At 41.0% G+C, this 18,822-nt stretch overlaps 9 non-coding genes across 9 annotated transcripts; all 9 read left to right on the plus strand.

Moving 5' to 3' along the window:
• The first annotated feature begins 3,531 nt into the window (after nt 1–3,531).
• Nucleotides 3,532–3,605, plus strand: trnai-aau (transfer RNA isoleucine (anticodon AAU)). Its single transcript has one exon. It is a non-coding gene; the product is annotated as a tRNA-Ile (tRNA).
• A 777-nt stretch (nt 3,606–4,382) lies between these two features.
• Nucleotides 4,383–4,456, plus strand: trnai-aau (transfer RNA isoleucine (anticodon AAU)). The gene has a single exon. It is a non-coding gene; the product is annotated as a tRNA-Ile (tRNA).
• Nucleotides 4,457–6,808: 2,352 nt separating this feature from the next.
• Nucleotides 6,809–6,885, plus strand: trnai-aau (transfer RNA isoleucine (anticodon AAU)). Its single transcript has one exon. It is a non-coding gene; the product is annotated as a tRNA-Ile (tRNA).
• Nucleotides 6,886–9,390: 2,505 nt separating this feature from the next.
• trnai-aau (transfer RNA isoleucine (anticodon AAU)) lies at nt 9,391–9,467 on the plus strand. The gene has a single exon. It is a non-coding gene; the product is annotated as a tRNA-Ile (tRNA).
• Nucleotides 9,468–11,280: 1,813 nt separating this feature from the next.
• trnai-aau (transfer RNA isoleucine (anticodon AAU)) lies at nt 11,281–11,354 on the plus strand. The gene has a single exon. It is a non-coding gene; the product is annotated as a tRNA-Ile (tRNA).
• Nucleotides 11,355–13,132: 1,778 nt separating this feature from the next.
• On the plus strand, nt 13,133–13,206 carry trnai-aau (transfer RNA isoleucine (anticodon AAU)). The gene has a single exon. It is a non-coding gene; the product is annotated as a tRNA-Ile (tRNA).
• Nucleotides 13,207–14,759: 1,553 nt separating this feature from the next.
• On the plus strand, nt 14,760–14,833 carry trnai-aau (transfer RNA isoleucine (anticodon AAU)). The gene has a single exon. It is a non-coding gene; the product is annotated as a tRNA-Ile (tRNA).
• Nucleotides 14,834–16,593: 1,760 nt separating this feature from the next.
• On the plus strand, nt 16,594–16,667 carry trnai-aau (transfer RNA isoleucine (anticodon AAU)). The gene has a single exon. It is a non-coding gene; the product is annotated as a tRNA-Ile (tRNA).
• Nucleotides 16,668–18,299: 1,632 nt separating this feature from the next.
• Nucleotides 18,300–18,373, plus strand: trnai-aau (transfer RNA isoleucine (anticodon AAU)). Its single transcript has one exon. It is a non-coding gene; the product is annotated as a tRNA-Ile (tRNA).
• Nucleotides 18,374–18,822: the final 449 nt, after the last annotated feature.

Raw genomic sequence — 18,822 nt, forward strand, 5'->3', positions numbered from 1 at the left:
CTTACTCTCTCTTTCTCCTCTCCTTACTCTCTCTTTCTCCTCTCCTTACTCTCTCTTTCCCCACTCCTTACTCTCTCTTTCTCCACTCCTTACTCTCTCTTTCTCCACTCCTTACTCTCTCTTTCTGTCTTTCTCCACTCCTTTCTCTCTCTTTCTGTCTTTCTCAACTCCTTACTCTCTCTTTCTGTCTTTCTCCACTCCTTACTCTCTCTTTCTGTTTTTCTCCACTCCTTACTCTCTCTTTCTCCACTCCTTACTCTCTCTTTCTGTCTTTCTCCACTCCTTACTCTCTCTTTTTCCACTCCTTACTCTCTCTTTCTGTCTTTCTCCACTCCTTACTCTCTCTTTCTCCACTCCTTACTCTCTCTTTCTCCTCTCCTTACTCTCTCTTTCCCCACTCCTTACTCTCTCTTTCTCCACTCCTTACTCTCTCTTTCTCTACTCCTTACTCTCTCTTTCTGTCTTTCTCCACTCCTTTCTCTCTCTTTCTGTCTTTCTCCACTCCTTACTCTCTCTTTCTGTCTTTCTCTACTCCTTACTCCCTCTTTCTCCACTCCTTACTCTCTCTCTTTCTCCACTCCTTACTCTCTCTTTCTCTCTTTCTCCGCTCCTTACTCTCTCTTTTTTGTCTTTCTCCACTCCTAACTCTCTCTCTCTGTCTTTCTCCACTCCTTACTCTCTCTTTCTCCACTCCTTACTCTCTCTTTCTGTCTTTCTATACTCCTTACTCTCTCTTTCTCCACTCCTTACTCTCTCTTTCTGTCTTTCTCCACTCCTTACTCTCTCTTTCTGTCTTTCTCCACTCCTTACTCTCTCTTTCTCCACTCCTTACTCTATCTTTCTCCACTCCTTACTCTCTCTTTCTGTCTTTCTCCACTCCTTACTCTCTCTTTCTCCACTCCTTACTCTCTCTTTCTGTCTTTCTCCACTCCTTACTCTCTCTTTCTCCACTCCTTACTCTCTCTTTCTCCACTCCTTACTCTCTCTTTCTGTCTTTCTCTACTCCTTACTCTCTCTTTCTCCACTCCTTACTCTCTCTTTCTCCACTCCTTACTCTCTCTTTCTCCACTCCTTACTCTCTCTTTCTCCACTCCTTACTCTCTCTTTCTCCACTCCTTACTCTCTCTTTCTCCACTCCTTACTCTCTCTCGCTGTCTTTCTCCACTCCTTACTCTCTCTTTCTGTCTTTCTCCACTCCTTTCTCTCTCTTTCTGTCTTTCTCCACTCCTTACTCTCTCTTTCTGTCTTTCTCTACTCCTTACTCCCTCTTTCTCCACTCCTTACTCTCTCTCTTTCTCCACTCCTTACTCTCTCTTTCTCTCTTTCTCCGCTCCTTACTCTCTCTTTTTTGTCTTTCTCCACTCCTAACTCTCTCTCTCTGTCTTTCTCCACTCCTTACTCTCTCTTTCTCCACTCCTTACTCTCTCTTTCTGTCTTTCTATACTCCTTACTCTCTCCTTCTCCACTCCTTACTCTCTCTTTCTGTCTTTCTCCACTCCTTACTCTCTCTTTCTGTCTTTCTCCACTCCTTACTCTCTCTTTCTCCACTCCTTACTCTCTCTTTCTCCACTCCTTACTCTCTCTTTCTGTCTTTCTCTACTCCTTACTCTCTCTTTCTCCACTCCTTACTCTCTCTTTCTCCACTCCTTACTCTCTCTTTCTCCACTCCTTACTCTCTCTTTCTCCACTCCTTACTCTCTCTTTCTCCACTCCTTACTCTCTCTCGCTGTCTTTCTCTACTCCTTACTCTCTCTTTCTGTCTTTCTCCACTCCTTACTCTCTCTTTCTCCACTCCTTACTCTCTCTTTCTCCACTCCTTACTCTCTCTCGCTGTCTTTCCCCACTCCTTACTCTCTCTCTTTTTCCACTCCTTACTCTCTCTTTCTGTCTTTCTCCACTCCTTACTCTCTCTTTCTCCACTCCTTACTCTCTCTTTCTCCACTCCTTACTCTCTCTTTCTGTCTTTCTCCACTCCTTACTCTCTCTTTCTGTCTTTCTCCACTCCTTACTCTCTCTTTCTCCACTCCTTACTCTCTCTTTCTGTCTTCCTGTCTTTAATTGCTTCTCTCTCTCTCTCTCAATTCAATTTCAATTCAACTCAAGTGGCTTTATTGGCATGAGAAACATATGTTAACATTGCCAAAGCAAGTGAAGTAGATAATATACAAAAGTGAAATAAACAATAAAAATATACAGTAAACATTATACATACTGAAGTTCCAGGGAAAAGGAAACCGCACACCACTCTTGATAGTATCACTGATCTTTAATAATAAGCTTTACGTATCGGCCTCATGGCTTTCCTGAGTTGTTTTTTATTTTTAATTAGCACCCTTGTGTAGACCTAGCTCCGCCCACATCCGTTCCACGCATGGAAAGGGGTTGGAGGCGAAGTAAATACTAATACGTGCTACCAAATACAACATACATTTCGTAAATATTGAAATAAAGTGTGTAAATAAGACGTATTAAACACGTCTGTAAAACCACAATGAGGACATATAGACCTACCGAGCAAGTCTTCATTAATCATTGGGTACATCGTACGAAAAACATCAGTGATCTTAGGAGCATAATTCACGTTCAAATTCACGACATAACATACACAGGCATTTCATCATTACGACCTTTAGGAAATAATGTCTGGAGGGTGAAAATCCCCAAACATTCCCTTTAACTCGGAGTATTATTTATATCACCTCCCCTGTCTGATATCTTTACTTTCTCTATGCCACAAAATCTAAAGGTAGAAATATCATGCTTCAGGTCATTAAAATGTACTGCGACTGGATCATCCCTGTCGTTTCTCCTGATTGAACTTTTATGTTCACTGATTCTCTGTTTGAGAGGGCGAGAGGTTTTTCCGACATAGCAGAGCCCACATGGACATTTAATAATGTAGATAACATGGGTGGTGGAACACGTAATGATGTCATTTATTTGGGATCGTTTTCCTGTGTGTGGGTGGCAGAGATATTCACACTTTATCATGTTGTTGCACTGTGCGCCTCCTCTGCATTTATAGCTACCATTTGGAAGAGGGCGTAAAAGAGCCTGGCTGGTTTTCTTTTGTGATTGGCAGTTGGCATGGACCAATTTATCGCGTATAATGCGACCTCTTCTATACATAATAAGTGGTGGATTTGTAAATTCCGCCGGCAAAAATGGGTCCGATGATAAAATGTGCCAGTGTTTCTTGAACGCATCTCCCACTTTTCGCGAGTTCAAAGTTTATGTCGTTGTGAACATTACGGAGTGTTCTTTAGCTTTAGCGGGACTTTGTTTGTAGCAGTTCATCTCTTGTTTTTCCCAATGTCAAATTAAGTGCTTCATCCACACACATCATTGTGTTGCTGTCCTGGAGCCCTGTGGGGTGTGTTTGTGAACAGAGATCCTGGACCAGCTTGCTTAGGGGGCTTTTCTCCGTGTTTATTTCTCAATAGGTGATGGATTTGTTATAGAATGTCTTGAGGTCTTATTTGGTACGGTGTAGTTATTTCTACTTTTATCCGTAAATTAAGCATTATCTGAGGCCGGTTAGCTCAGTTGGTTAGAGCGTCGTGCTAATAACGCGAAGGTCGCGGGTTCGATACCCGTACTGGCCAGAAGTTTTTGTTTTTACTTTACTGTGATTGTCTACAGTGTCACATAACTCTATTGATTGGGGTTTACAATGTGCATTTTAAATTAGTAGTATGAGTTGTCGATTGTTCTGTTGTTGTGGAGTGACATTTTAATGTAGGAGTTTTTTTTTCATTGTAGGAGTTTTCATTCGTTTTTTATTATACAAGGAAGGGAGGAGGACAGGGACTTCATGGACTAAGAGACAGAGAGAGAGAATGGTGAAGAAACAGATAATGTAATGATGTGCAAATGGTTAACGGTACTATGACGTTGGCTCGTTTAAAAAAAGACAAACAGTCTGTCTGTCTCTCTCTCCTTTTCCTTCCCCTCACCTGTTTTACCTCTGTAGGTGGTCTATGTGAGGAGAGGAGACTCCTTGGTCACAGTGTGAGGGTGTGAAATGCTTCATTCCATTCCATTAACTGACAGGTCACAGTCATTTATTCTGTTAAATCAATGATCACTATGAAGTGTTGTTATTATCATGGGTATCAGAAATGGACTATGGAGAGGGGTGTTTACAACCCAGTATGTATTCAGGTTCAGATGTACAGGACTGACAGTCAGCTACAACTACAGAGAAAGAGATACAGCCATAGTGTTGATCATTGACAGTGTAGAAGGGAGTCCTTGGAACTGAGCTGGATTTGTTTACGTTCTCTGCCCTCTAAAGGTAGAACGTAGACATTGTAGATAAGCGACCACCTCCAGACCCATATATGGGTGTATACCTGTTCCGTAGCTTGATCATTATCTCAGGCCGGTCAGCTCAGTTGGTTAGAGCGTCGTGCTAATAACGAGAAGGTCGCGGGTTCGATACCCGTACTGGCCAGCAGGATTTATTAGTATTTTTACTATGAATGTCTACAGTGTCTCATAACTCTATTGATTGGGTTATACCATATGCGTTTTAAATTAGTAGTATGAATTGTCGATTGTTATTGTGGAGTGACATTTTATTGTAGGAGTTTTTTTTTTAATGGTAGGAGTTTTCATTCGTCTTTTATCAATTTAAGGAAGGAAGGAGGACAGGGACTTCATGGACTAAGAGACAGAGAGACAGAATGGTGAAGAAACAGATAGACGGGTCCATCAATCATTTGATTCATTCAATATTCACACACACACACACGCACACACATAGTCTTGTACAGCTAACCTTGTGGGAACACACAATTCAATCCCATTCAAAATCCTATTTTCCATAACCACTAACCCTAACCTGTTCTCTTTTAACCTTACTTTAACCTTAACCCTAAATCAAAAACCTAACCTTAACCCTAAATCAAAAACCTAACCTTAACCCTAACCAAAAACCTCACCTTAAACCTAAACCAAAAACCTCACCTTAACCCTAAACCAAAAACCTCACCTTAACCCTACACCAAAAACCTAACCTTAACCCTAAACCAAAAACCTAACCTTAACCCTAAACCAAAAACCTAAACTTAACCTTAAACCAAAAACCTAACCTTAACCCTAAACCTAACCTTAACCCTACACCAAAAACCTAACCTTAACCCTAAACCAAAAACCTAACCCTAACCCTAACCCTAACCCTAACCCTAACCTTAACCCTACACCAAAAACCTAACCTTAACCCTAAACCAAAAACCTAACCTTAACCCTAAACCAAAAACCTAACCTTAACCCTAAACCCTAAACCAAAAACCTAACCTTAACCCTAAACCAAAAACCTAAGCTTAACCCTGAACCCTAAACCAAAAACCTAACCTTAACCCTAACCAAAAACCTCACCTTAAACCTAAACCAAAAACCTCACCTTAACCCTACACCAAAAACCTAACCTTAACCCTAAACCAAAAACCTAACCTTAACCCTAAACCAAAAACCTAACCTTAACCCTAAACCAAAAACCTAACCTTAACCCTAAACCAAAAACCTAACCTTAACCCTAAACCTAACCTTAACCCTACACCAAAAACCTAACCCTAAACCAAAAACCTAACCTTAACCCTAAACCAAAAACCTAACCTTAACCCTAAACCAAAAACCTAACCTTAACCCTAAACCAAAAACCTAACCTTAACCCTAAACCCTAAACCAAAAACCTAACCTTAACCCTAAACCAAAAACCTCACCTTAAACCTAAACCAAATACCTCACCTTAACCCTACACCAAAAACCTAACCTTAACCCTAAACCTAACCTTAACCTTAACCCTAAACCTAACCTTAACCCTACACCAAAAACCTAACCTTAACCCTAAACCAAAAACCTAACCTTAACCCTAAACCTAACCTTAACCTTAACCCTAAACCAAAAACCTAACCTTAACCTTAACCTTAACCCTAAACCAAAAACCTAACCTTAACCCTAAACCAAAAACCTAACCTTAACCCTAAACCAAAAACCTAACCTTAACCCTAAACCAAAAACCTAACCTTAACCTTAACCTTAACCCTAAACCAAAAACCTAACCTTAACCCTAAACCTAACCCTAGCTCCTAAACCTAATTCTAACTTTAACCCTAAACCCCATATAAATAGCATTTGCTCTCGTGGGGACTAACACTCTGTAAACAGGAATGACAAGCTAAAGTTATCTAGATAGTCACAGAAATGTACGTTCAGCCTGTTCATTATTTCCGTCCGAGTTGACTTATCTTACGAAGTCAGCTTGGTTTAACATAGTTCCTTTCTTTTTTGACCTCGACATTGTTGCTGGATCGATACTTTCATAGTTAGCATGCTGTCTCTGCTAGCTAGGTTATGTCATCTGGAGTTGAAATAGGGCCCCAACAGCCCTCACTAATGTACAGGGTTCCAACAGCCCTCACTAATGTACAGAGCCCCAACAGCCCTCACTAATGTACAGGGCCCCAACAGCCCTCACTAATGTACAGGGCCCCAACAGCCCTCACTAATGTACAGAGCCCCAACAGCCCTCACTAATGTACAGAGCCCCAACAGCCCTCACTAATGTGCAGAGCCCCAACAGCCCTCACTAATGTACAGGGCCCCAACAGCCCTCACTAATGTACAGGGTTCCCAACAGCCATAGTGTTGATCATTGACAGTGTAGAAGGGAGTCCTTGGAACTGAGCTGGATTTGTTTACGTTCTCTGCCCTCTATTGGTAGAACGTAGACATTGTAGATAAGCGACCACCTCCAGACCCATATATGGGTGTATACCTGTTCCGTAGAGCGATCATTATCTCAGGCCGGTTAGCTCAGTTGGTTAGAGCGTCGTGCTAATAACGCGAAGGTCGCGGGTTTGATACCCGTACTGGCGAGCAGGATTTATTAGAATTTTTACTATGAATGTCTACAGTGTCTCATAACTCTATTGATTGGGTTCTAACATATGCGTTTTAAATTAGTAGTATGAATTGTCGATTGTTATTGTGGAGTGACATTTTATTGTAGGAGTTTTTTTTTTAATGGTAGGACTTTTCATTGGTCTTTTATCATCCAAGGAAGGAAGGAGGACAGGGACTTCATGGACTAAGAGACAGAGAGACAGAATGGTGAAGAAACAGATAGACGGGTCCATCAATCATTTGATTCATTCAATATTCACACACACACACACACACACACACACACACACACACACACACACACACACGCACACACATAGTCTTGTACAGCTAACCTTGTGGGAACACACAAATCAATCCCATTCAAAATCCTATTTTCCATAACCACTAACCCTAACCTGTTCTCTTTTAACCTTACTTTAACCTTAACCCTAAATCAAAAACCTAACCTTAACCCTAAATCAAAAACCTAACCTTAACCCTAAACCAAAAACCTAACCTTAACCCTAACCAAAAACCTCACCTTAAACCTAAACCAAAAACCTCACCTTAACCCTACACCAAAAACCTAACCTTAACCCTAAACCAAAAACCTAACCTTAACCCTAAACCAAAAACCTAACCTTAACCCTAAACCAAAAACCTAACCTTAACCCTAAACCTAACCTTAACCCTACACCAAAAACCTAACCTTAACCCTAAACCAAAAACCTAACCTTAACCCTAAACCAAAAACCTAACCTTAACCCTAAACCCTAAACCAAAAACCTAACCTTAACCCTAAATCAAAAACCTAACCTTAACCCTAAACCCTAAACCAAAAACCTAACCTTAACCCTAAACCAAAAACCTAACCTTAACCCTAAATCAAAAACCTAACCTTAACCCTAACCCAAAAACCTAACCTTAACCCTAAACCAAAAACCTAACCTTAACTCTAAGCCAAAAACCTAACCTTAACCCTAAACCCTACACCAAAAACCTAACCTTAACCCTAAACCCTAAACCAAAAACTTAACATTAACCCTACACCAAAAACCTAACCTTAACCCTAAACCAAAAACCTAACCTTAACCCTAAACCAAAAACCTAACCTTAACCCTACACCAAAAACCTAACCTTAACCCTAAACCAAAAACCTAACCTTAACCCTAAACCAAAAACCTAACCTTAACCCTACACCAAAAACCTAACCTTAACCCTAAACCAAAAACCTAACCTTAACCCTAAACCAAAAACCTAACCTTAACCCTAAACCCTAAACCAAAAACCTAACCTTAACACTAAACCAAAAACCTAACCTTAACCCTAAACCCTAAACCAAAAACCTAACCTTAACCCTAACCAAAAACCTCACCTTAACCCTACACCAAAAACCTAACCTTAACCCTAAACCAAAAACCTAACCTTAACCCTAAACCAAAAACCTAACCTTAACCCTAAACCAAAAACCTAACCTTAACCCTAAACCAAGAACCTAGCCTTAACCCTAAACCAAAAACCTAACCTTAACCCTAAACCAAAAACCTAACCTTAACCCTAAACCCTAAACCAAAAACCTAACCTTAACCCTAAACCAAAAACCTAACCTTAACCCTAAACCCTAAACCAAAAACCTAACCTTAACCCTAAACCAAAAACCTAACCTTAACCCTAAACCAAAAACCTAACCTTAACCCTAAACCAAAAACCTAACCTTAACCCTAAACCTAACCTTAACCCTAAACCAAAAACCTAACCTTAACCCTAAACCTAACTCTAGCTCCTAAACCTAATTCTAACTTTAACCCTAAACCCCATATAAATAGCATTTGCTCTCGTGGGGACTAACACTCTGTAAACAGGAATGACAAGCTAAAGTTATCTAGATAGTCACAGAAATGTACGTTCAGCCTGTTCATTATTTCCGTCCGAGTTGACTTATCTTACGAAGTCAGCTTGGTTTAACATAGTTCCTTTCTTTTTTGACCTCGACATTGTTGCTGGATCGATACTTTCATAGTTAGCATGCTGTCTCTGCTAGCTAGGTTATGTCATCTGGAGTTGAAATAGGGCCCCAACAGCCCTCACTAATGTACAGGGTTCCAACAGCCCTCACTAATGTACAGAGCCCCAACAGCCCTCACTAATGTACAGGGCCCCAACAGCCCTCACTAATGTACAGGGCCCCAACAGCCCTCACTAATGTACAGAGCCCCAACAGCCCTCACTAATGTACAGAGCCCCAACAGCCCTCACTAATGTGCAGAGCCCCAACAGCCCTCACTAATGTACAGGGCCCCAACAGCCCTCACTAATGTACAGGGTTCCCAACAGCCATAGTGTTGATCATTGACAGTGTAGAAGGGAGTCCTTGGAACTGAGCTGGATTTGTTTACGTTCTCTGCCCTCTATTGGTAGAACGTAGACATTGTAGATAAGCGACCACCTCCAGACCCATATATGGGTGTATACCTGTTCCGTAGAGCGATCATTATCTCAGGCCGGTTAGCTCAGTTGGTTAGAGCGTCGTGCTAATAACGCGAAGGTCGCGGGTTTGATACCCGTACTGGCGAGCAGGATTTATTAGTATTTTTACTATGAATGTCTACAGTGTCTCATAACTCTATTGATTGGGTTCTACCATATGCGTTTTAAATTAGTAGTATGAATTGTCGATTGTTATTGTGGAGTGACATTTTATTGTAGGAGTTTTTTTTTTAATGGTAGGACTTTTCATTGGTCTTTTATCATCCAAGGAAGGAAGGAGGACAGGGACTTCATGGACTAAGAGACAGAGAGACAGAATGGTGAAGAAACAGATAGACGGGTCCATCAATCATTTGATTCATTCAATATTCACACACACACACACACACACACACACACACACACACGCACACACATAGTCTTGTACAGCTAACCTTGTGGGAACACACAAATCAATCGCATTCAAAATCCTATTTTCCATAACCACTAACCCTAACCTGTTCTCTTTTAACCTTACTTTAACCTTAACCCTAAATCAAAAACCTAACCTTAACCCTAAATCAAAAACCTAACCTTAACCCTAAACCAAAAACCTAACCTTAACCCTAACCAAAAACCTCACCTTAAACCTAAACCAAAAACCTCACCTTAACCCTACACCAAAAACCTAACCTTAACCCTAAACCAAAAACCTAACCTTAACCCTAAACCAAAAACCTAACCTTAACCCTAAACCAAAAACCTAACCTTAACCCTAAACCTAACCTTAACCCTACACCAAAAACCTAACCATAACCCTAAACCAAAAACCTAACCTTAACCCTAAACCAAAAACCTAACCTTAACCCTAAACCCTAAACCAAAAACCTAACCTTAACCCTAAATCAAAAACCTAACCTTAACCCTAAACCCTAAACCAAAAACCTAACCTTAACCCTAAACCAAAAACCTAACCTTAACCCTAACCCAAAAACCTAACCTTAACCCTAAACCAAAAACCTAACCTTAACTCTAAGCCAAAAACCTAACCTTAACCCTAAACCCTACACCAAAAACCTAACCTTAACCCTAAACCCTAAACCAAAAACTTAACCTTAACCCTACACCAAAAACCTAACCTTAACCCTAAACCAAAAACCTAACCTTAACCCTAAACCAAAAACCTAACCTTAACCCTACACCAAAAACCTAACCTTAACCCTAAACCAAAAACCTAACCTTAACCCTAAACCAAAAACCTAACCTTAACCCTACACCAAAAACCTAACCTTAACCCTAAACCAAAAACCTAACCTAAGTCAGCTTGGTTTAACATAGTTCCTTTCTTTTTTGACCTCGACATTGTTGCTGGATCGATACTTTCATAGTTAGCATGCTGTCTCTGCTAGCTAGGTTATGTCATCTGGAGTTGAAATAGGGCCCCAACAGCCCTCACTAATGTACAGGGTTCCAACAGCCCTCACTAATGTACAGAGCCCCAACAGCCCTCACTAATGTACAGGGCCCCAACAGCCCTCACTAATGTACAGGGCCCCAATAGCCCTCACTAATGTACAGAGCCCCAACAGCCCTCACTAATGTACAGGGCCCCAACAGCCCTCACTAATGTACAGGGCCCCAACAGCCCTCACTAATGTACAGAGCCCCAACAGCCCTCACTAATGTACAGGGCCCCAACAGCCCTCACTAATGTACAGAGCCACAACAGCCCTCACTAATGTACAGGGTTCCCAACAGCCATAGTGTTGATCATTGACAGTGTAGAAGGGAGTCCTTGGAACTGAGCTGGATTTGTTTACGTTCTCTGCCCTCTATTGGTAGAACGTAGACATTGTAGATAAGCGACCACCTCCAGACCCATATATGGGTGTATCCCCGTTCCGTAGGTTGATCATTATCTCAGGCCGGTTAGCTCAGTTGGTTAGAGCGTCGTGCTAATAACGCGAAGGTCGCGGGTTCGATACCCGTACTGGCCAGCAGGATTTAAAATTTTGTTTTACTATGAATGTCTACAGTGTCTCATAACTCTATTGATTGGGTTCTACCATATGCGTTTTAAATTAGTAGTATGAATTGTCGATTGTTATTGTGGAGTGACATTTTATTGTAGGAGTTTTTTTTTTAATGGTAGGACTTTTCATTCGTCTTTTATCATCCAAGGAAGGAAGGAGGACAGGGACTTCATGGACTAAGAGACAGAGAGACAGAATGGTGAAGAAACAGATAGACGGGTCCATCAATCATTTGATTCATTCAATATTCACACACACACACACACGCACACACACGCACACACATAGTCTTGTACAGCTAACCTTGTGGGAACACACAATTCAATCCCATTCAAAATCCTATTTTCCATAACCACTAACCCTAACCTGTTCTCTTTTAACCTTACTTTAACCTTAACCCTAAACCAAAAACCTAACCTTAACCCTAAACCAAAAACCTAACCTTAACCCTAACCAAAAACCTCACCTTAAACCTAAACCAAAAACCTCACCTTAACCCTACACCAAAAACCCAACCTTAACCCTAAACCAAAAACCTAACCTTAACCCTAAACCAAAAACCTAACCTTAACCCTAAACCAAAAACCTAAACTTAACCCTAAACCAAAAACCTAACCTTAACCCTAAACCTAACCTTAACCCTACACCAAAAACCTAACCCTAAACCAAAAACCTAACCTTAACCCTAAACCAAAAACCTAACCTTAACCCTAAACCTAACCTTAACCCTACACCAAAAACCTAACCCTAAACCAAAAACCTAACCTTAACCCTAAACCAAAAACCTAACCTTAACCCTAAACCCTAAACCAAAAACCTAACCTTAACCCTAAACCAAAAACCTAACCTTAACCCTAAACCCTAAACCAAAAACCTAACCTTAACCCTAAACCAAAAACCTAACCTTAACCCTAAACCAAAAACCTAACCTTAACCCTAAACCAAAAACCTAACCTTAACCCTAAACCAAAAACCTAACCTTAACCCTAAACCTAACCTTAACCTTAACCCTAAACCAAAAACCTAACCTTAACCCTAAACCTAACCCTAGCTCCTAAACCTAATTCTAACTTTAACCCTAAACCCCATATAAATAGCATTTGCTCTCGTGGGGACTAACACTCTGTAAACAGGAATGACAAGCTAAAGTTATCTAGATAGTCACAGAAATGTACGTTCAGCCTGTTCATTATTTCCGTCCGAGTTGACTTATCTTACGAAGTCAGCTTGGTTTAACATAGTTCCTTTCTTTTTTGACCTCGACATTGTTGCTGGATCGATACTTTCATAGTTAGCATGCTGTCTCTGCTAGCTAGGTTATGTCATCTGGAGTTGAAATAGGGCCCCAACAGCCCTCACTAATGTACAGGGTTCCAACAGCCCTCACTAATGTACAGAGCCCCAACAGCCCTCACTAATGTACAGGGCCCCAACAGCCCTCACTAATGTACAGGGCCCCAACAGCCCTCACTAATGTACAGAGCCCCAACAGCCCTCACTAATGTACAGGGCCCCAACAGCCCTCACTAATGTACAGAGCCACAACAGCCCTCACTAATGTACAGGGTTCCCAACAGCCATAGTGTTGATCATTGACAGTGTAGAAGGGAGTCCTTGGAACTGAGCTGGATTTGTTTACGTTCTCTGCCCTCTATTGGTAGAACGTAGACATTGTAGATAAGCGACCACCTCCAGACCCATATATGGGTGTATCCCCGTTCCGTAGATTGATCATTATCTCAGGCCGGTTAGCTCAGTTGGTTAGAGCGTCGTGCTAATAACGCGAAGGTCGCGGGTTCGATACCCGTACTGGCCAGCAGGATTTAAAATTTTGTTTTACTATGAATGTCTACAGTGTCTCATAACTCTATTGATTGGGTTCTACCATATGCGTTTTAAATTAGTAGTATGAATTGTCGATTGTTATTGTGGAGTGACATTTTATTGTAGGAGTTTTTTTTTTAATGGTAGGACTTTTCATTCGTCTTTTATCATCCAAGGAAGGAAGGAGGACAGGACTTCATGGACTAAGAGACAGAGAGACAGAATGGTGAAGAAACAGATAGACGGGTCCATCAATCATTTGATTCATTCAATATTCACACACACACACACACGCACACACATAGTCTTGTACAGCTAACCTTGTGGGAACACACAATTCAATCCCATTCAAAATCCTATTTTCCATAACCACTAACCCTAACCTGTTCTCTTTTAACCTTACTTTAACCTTAACCCTAAACCAAAAACCTAACCTTAACCCTAAACCAAAAACCTAACCTTAACCCTAACCAAAAACCTCACCTTAAACCTAAACCAAAAACCTCACCTTAACCCTACACAAAAAACCTAACCTTAACCCTTAACCCTAAACCAAAAACCTAACCTTAACCCTAAACCAAAAACCTAACCTTAACCCTAAACCTAACCTTAACCCTACACCAAAAACCTAACCCTAAACCAAAAACCTAACCTTAACCCTAAACCAAAAACCTAACCTTAACCCTAAACCCTAAACCAAAAACCTAACCTTAACCCTAAACCAAAAACCTAACCTTAACCCTAAACCCTAAACCAAAAACCTAACCTTAACCCTAAACCAAAAACCTAACCTTAACCCTAAACCAAAAACCTAACCTTAACCCTAAACCAAAAACCTAACCTTAACCCTAAACCAAAAACCTAACCTTAACCCTAAACCTAACCTTAACCTTAACCCTAAACCAAAAACCTAACCTTAACCCTAAACCTAACCCTAGCTCCTAAACCTAATTCTAACTTTAACCCTAAACCCCATATAAATAGCATTTGCTCTCGTGGGGACTAACACTCTGTAAACAGGAATGACAAGCTAAAGTTATCTAGATAGTCACAGAAATGTACGTTCAGCCTGTTCATTATTTCCGTCCGAGTTGACTTATCTTACGAAGTCAGCTTGGTTTAACATAGTTCCTTTCTTTTTTGACCTCGACATTGTTGCTGGATCGATACTTTCATAGTTAGCATGCTGTCTCTGCTAGCTAGGTTATGTCATCTGGAGTTGAAATAGGGCCCCAACAGCCCTCACTAATGTACAGGGTTCCAACAGCCCTCACTAATGTACAGAGCCCCAACAGCCCTCACTAATGTACAGGGCCCACACAGCCCTCACTAATGTACAGAGCCACAACAGCCCTCACTAATGTACAGGGTTCCCAACAGCCATAGTGTTGATCATTGACAGTGTAGAAGGGAGTCCTTGGAACTGAGCTGGATTTGTTTACGTTCTCTGCCCTCTATTGGTAGAACGTAGACATTGTAGATAAGCGACCACCTCCAGACCCATATATGGGTGTATGCCCGTTCCGTAGATTGATCATTATCTCAGGCCGGTTAGCTCAGTTGGTTAGAGCGTCGTGCTAATAACGCGAAGGTCGCGGGTTCGATACCCGTACTGGCCAGCAGGATTTAAGATTTTGTTTTACTATGAATGTCTACAGTGTCTCATAACTCTATTGATTGGGTTCTACCATATGCGTTTTAAATTAGTAGTATGAATTGTCGATTGTTATTGTGGAGTGACATTTTATTGTAGGAGTTTTTTTTTTAATGGTAGGACTTTTCATTCGTCTTTTATCATCCAAGGAAGGAAGGAGGACAGGGACTTCATGGACTAAGAGACAGAGAGACAGAATGGTGAAGAAACAGATAGACGGGTCCATCAATCATTTGATTCATTCAATATTCACACACACACACACACGCACACACACGCACACACATAGTCTTGTACAGCTAACCTTGTGGGAACACACAATTCAATCCCATTCAAAATCCTATTTTCCATAACCACTAACCCTAACCTGTTCTCTTTTAACCTTACTTTAACCTTAACCCTAAACCAAAAACCTAACCTTATCCCTAAACCAAAAACCTAACCTTAACCCTAACCAAAAACCTCACCTTAAACCTAAACCAAAAACCTCACCTTAACCCTACACCAAAAACCTAACCTTAACCCTAAACCAAAAACCTAACCTTAACCCTAAACCAAAAACCTAACCTTAACCCTAAACCAAAAACCTAAACTTAACCCTAAACCAAAAACCTAACCTTAACCCTAAACCTAACCTTAACCCTACACCAAAAACCTAACCCTAAACCAAAAACCTAACCTTAACCCTAAACCAAAAACCTAACCTTAACCCTACACCAAAAACCTAACCCTAAACCAAAAACCTAACCTTAACCCTAAACCAAAAACCTAACCTTAACCCTAAACCCTAAACCAAAAACCTAACCTTAACCCTAAACCAAAAACCTAACCTTAACCCTAAACCCTAAACCAAAAACCTAACCTTAACCCTAAACCAAAAACCTAACCTTAACCCTAAACTAAAAACCTAACCTTAACCCTAAACCAAAAACCTAACCTTAACCCTAAACCAAAAACCTAACCTTAACCCTAAACCTAACCTTAACCTTAACCCTAAACCAAAAACCTAACCTTAACCCTAAACCTAACCCTAGCTCCTAAACCTAATTCTAACTTTAACCCTAAACCCCATATAAATAGCATTTGCTCTCGTGGGGACTAACACTCTGTAAACAGGAATGACAAGCTAAAGTTATCTAGATAGTCACAGAAATGTACGTTCAGCCTGTTCATTATTTCCGTCTGAGTTGACTTATCTTACGAAGTCAGCTTGGTTTAACATAGTTCCTTTCTTTTTTGACCTCGACATTGTTGCTGGATCGATACTTTCATAGTTAGCATGCTGTCTCTGCTAGCTAGGTTATGTCATCTGGAGTTGAAATAGGGCCCCAACAGCCCTCACTAATGTACAGGGTTCCAACAGCCCTCACTAATGTACAGAGCCCCAACAGCCCTCACTAATGTACAGGGCCCCAACAGCCCTCACTAATGTACAGGGCCCCAACAGCCCTCACTAATGTACAGAGCCCCAACAGCCCTCACTAATGTACAGGGCCCCAACAGCCCTCACTAATGTACAGAGCCACAACAGCCCTCACTAATGTACAGGGTTCCCAACAGCCATAGTGTTGATCATTGACAGTGTAGAAGGGAGTCCTTGGAACTGAGCTGGATTTGTTTACGTTCTCTGCCCTCTATTGGTAGAACGTAGACATTGTAGATAAGCGACCACCTCCAGACCCATATATGGGTGTATCCCCGTTCCGTAGATTGATCATTATCTCAGGCCGGTTAGCTCAGTTGGTTAGAGCGTCGTTCTAATAACGCGAAGGTCGCGGGTTCGATACCCGTACTGGCCAGCAGGATTTAAAATTTTGTTTTACTATGAATGTCTACAGTGTCTCATAACTCTATTGATTGGGTTCTACCATATGCGTTTTAAATTAGTAGTATGAATTGTCGATTGTTATTGTGGAGTGACATTTTATTGTAGGAGTTTTTTTTTTAATGGTAGGACTTTTCATTCGTCTTTTATCATCCAAGGAAGGAAGGAGGACAGGGACTTCATGGACTAAGAGACAGAGAGACAGAATGGTGAAGAAACAGATAGACGGGTCCATCAATCATTTGATTTATTCAATATTCACACACACACACACACGCACACACACGCACACACATAGTCTTGTACAGCTAACCTTGTGGGAATACACAATTCAATCCCATTCAAAATCCTATTTTCCATAACCACTAACCCTAACCTGTTCTCTTTTAACCTTACTTTAACCTTAACCCTAAACCAAAAACCTAACCTTAACCCTAAACCAAAAACCTAACCTTAACCCTAACCAAAAACCTCACCTTAAACCTAAACCAAAAACCTAAACTTAACCCTAAACCAAAAACCTAACCTTAACCCTAAACCTAACCTTAACCCTACACCAAAAACCTAACCCTAAACCAAAAACCTAACCTTAACCCTAAACCAAAAACCTAACCTTAACCCTAAACCTAACCTTAACCCTACACCAAAAACCTAACCCTAAACCAAAAACCTAACCTTAACCCTAAACCAAAAACCTAACCTTAACCCTAAACCCTAAACCAAAAACCTAACCTTAACCCTAAACCAAAAACCTAACCTTAACCCTAAACCCTAAACCAAAAACCTAACCTTAACCCTAAACCAAAAACCTAACCTTAACCCTAAACCAAAAACCTAACCTTAACCCTAAACCCTAAACCAAAAACCTAACCTTAACCCTAAACCTAACCTTAACCTTAACCCTAAACCAAAAACCTAACCTTAACCCTAAACCTAACCCTAGCTCCTAAACCTAATTCTAACTTTAACCCTAAACCCCATATAAATAGCATTTGCTCTCGTGGGGACTAACACTCTGTAAACAGGAATGACAAGCTAAAGTTATCTAGATAGTCACAGAAATGTACGTTCAGCCTGTTCATTATTTCCGTCCGAGTTGACTTATCTTACGAAGTCAGCTTGGTTTAACATAGTTCCTTTCTTTTTTGACCTCGACATTGTTGCTGGATCGATACTTTCATAGTTAGCATGCTGTCTCTGCTAGCTAGGTTATGTCATCTGGAGTTGAAATAGGGCCCCAACAGCCCTCACTAATGTACAGGGTTCCAACAGCCCTCACTAATGTACAGAGCCCCAACAGCCCTCACTAGTGTACAGGGCCCCAACAGCCCTCACTAATGTACAGAGCCCCAACAGCCCTCACTAATGTACAGGGCCCCAACAGCCCTCACTAATGTACAGAGCCACAACAGCCCTCACTAATGTACAGGGTTCCCAACAGCCATAGTGTTGATCATTGACAGTGTAGAAGGGAGTCCTTGGAACTGAGCTGGATTTGTTTACGTTCTCTGCCCTCTATTGGTAGAACGTAGACATTGTAGATAAGCGACCACCTCCAGACCCATATATGGGTGTATCCCCGTTCCGTAGATTGATCATTATCTCAGGCCGGTTAGCTCAGTTGGTTAGAGCGTCGTGCTAATAACGCGAAGGTCGCGGGTTCGATACCCGTACTGGCCAGCAGGATTTAAAATTTTGTTTTACTATGAATGTCTACAGTGTCTCATAACTCTATTGATTGGGTTCTACCATATGCGTTTTAAATTAGTAGTATGAATTGTCGATTGTTATTGTGGAGTGACATTTTATTGTAGGAGTTTTTTTTTTAATGGTAGGACTTTTCATTCGTCTTTTATCATCCAAGGAAGGAAGGAGGACAGGGACTTCATGGACTAAGAGACAGAGAGACAGAATGGTGAAGAAACAGATAGACGGGTCCATCAATCATTTGATTCATTCAATATTCACACACACACACACACGCACACACACGCACACACATAGTCTTGTACAGCTAACCTTGTGGGAACACACAATTCAATCCCATTCAAAATCCTATTTTCCATAACCACTAACCCTAACCTGTTCTCTTTTAACATTACTTTAACCTTAACCCTAAACCAAAAACC

This window comes from Oncorhynchus mykiss, chromosome 19 (assembly GCF_057628025.1).
Source record: "Oncorhynchus mykiss isolate SJ-2025 chromosome 19, ASM5762802v1, whole genome shotgun sequence".
Lineage (NCBI taxonomy): Eukaryota > Metazoa > Chordata > Actinopteri > Salmoniformes > Salmonidae > Oncorhynchus > Oncorhynchus mykiss.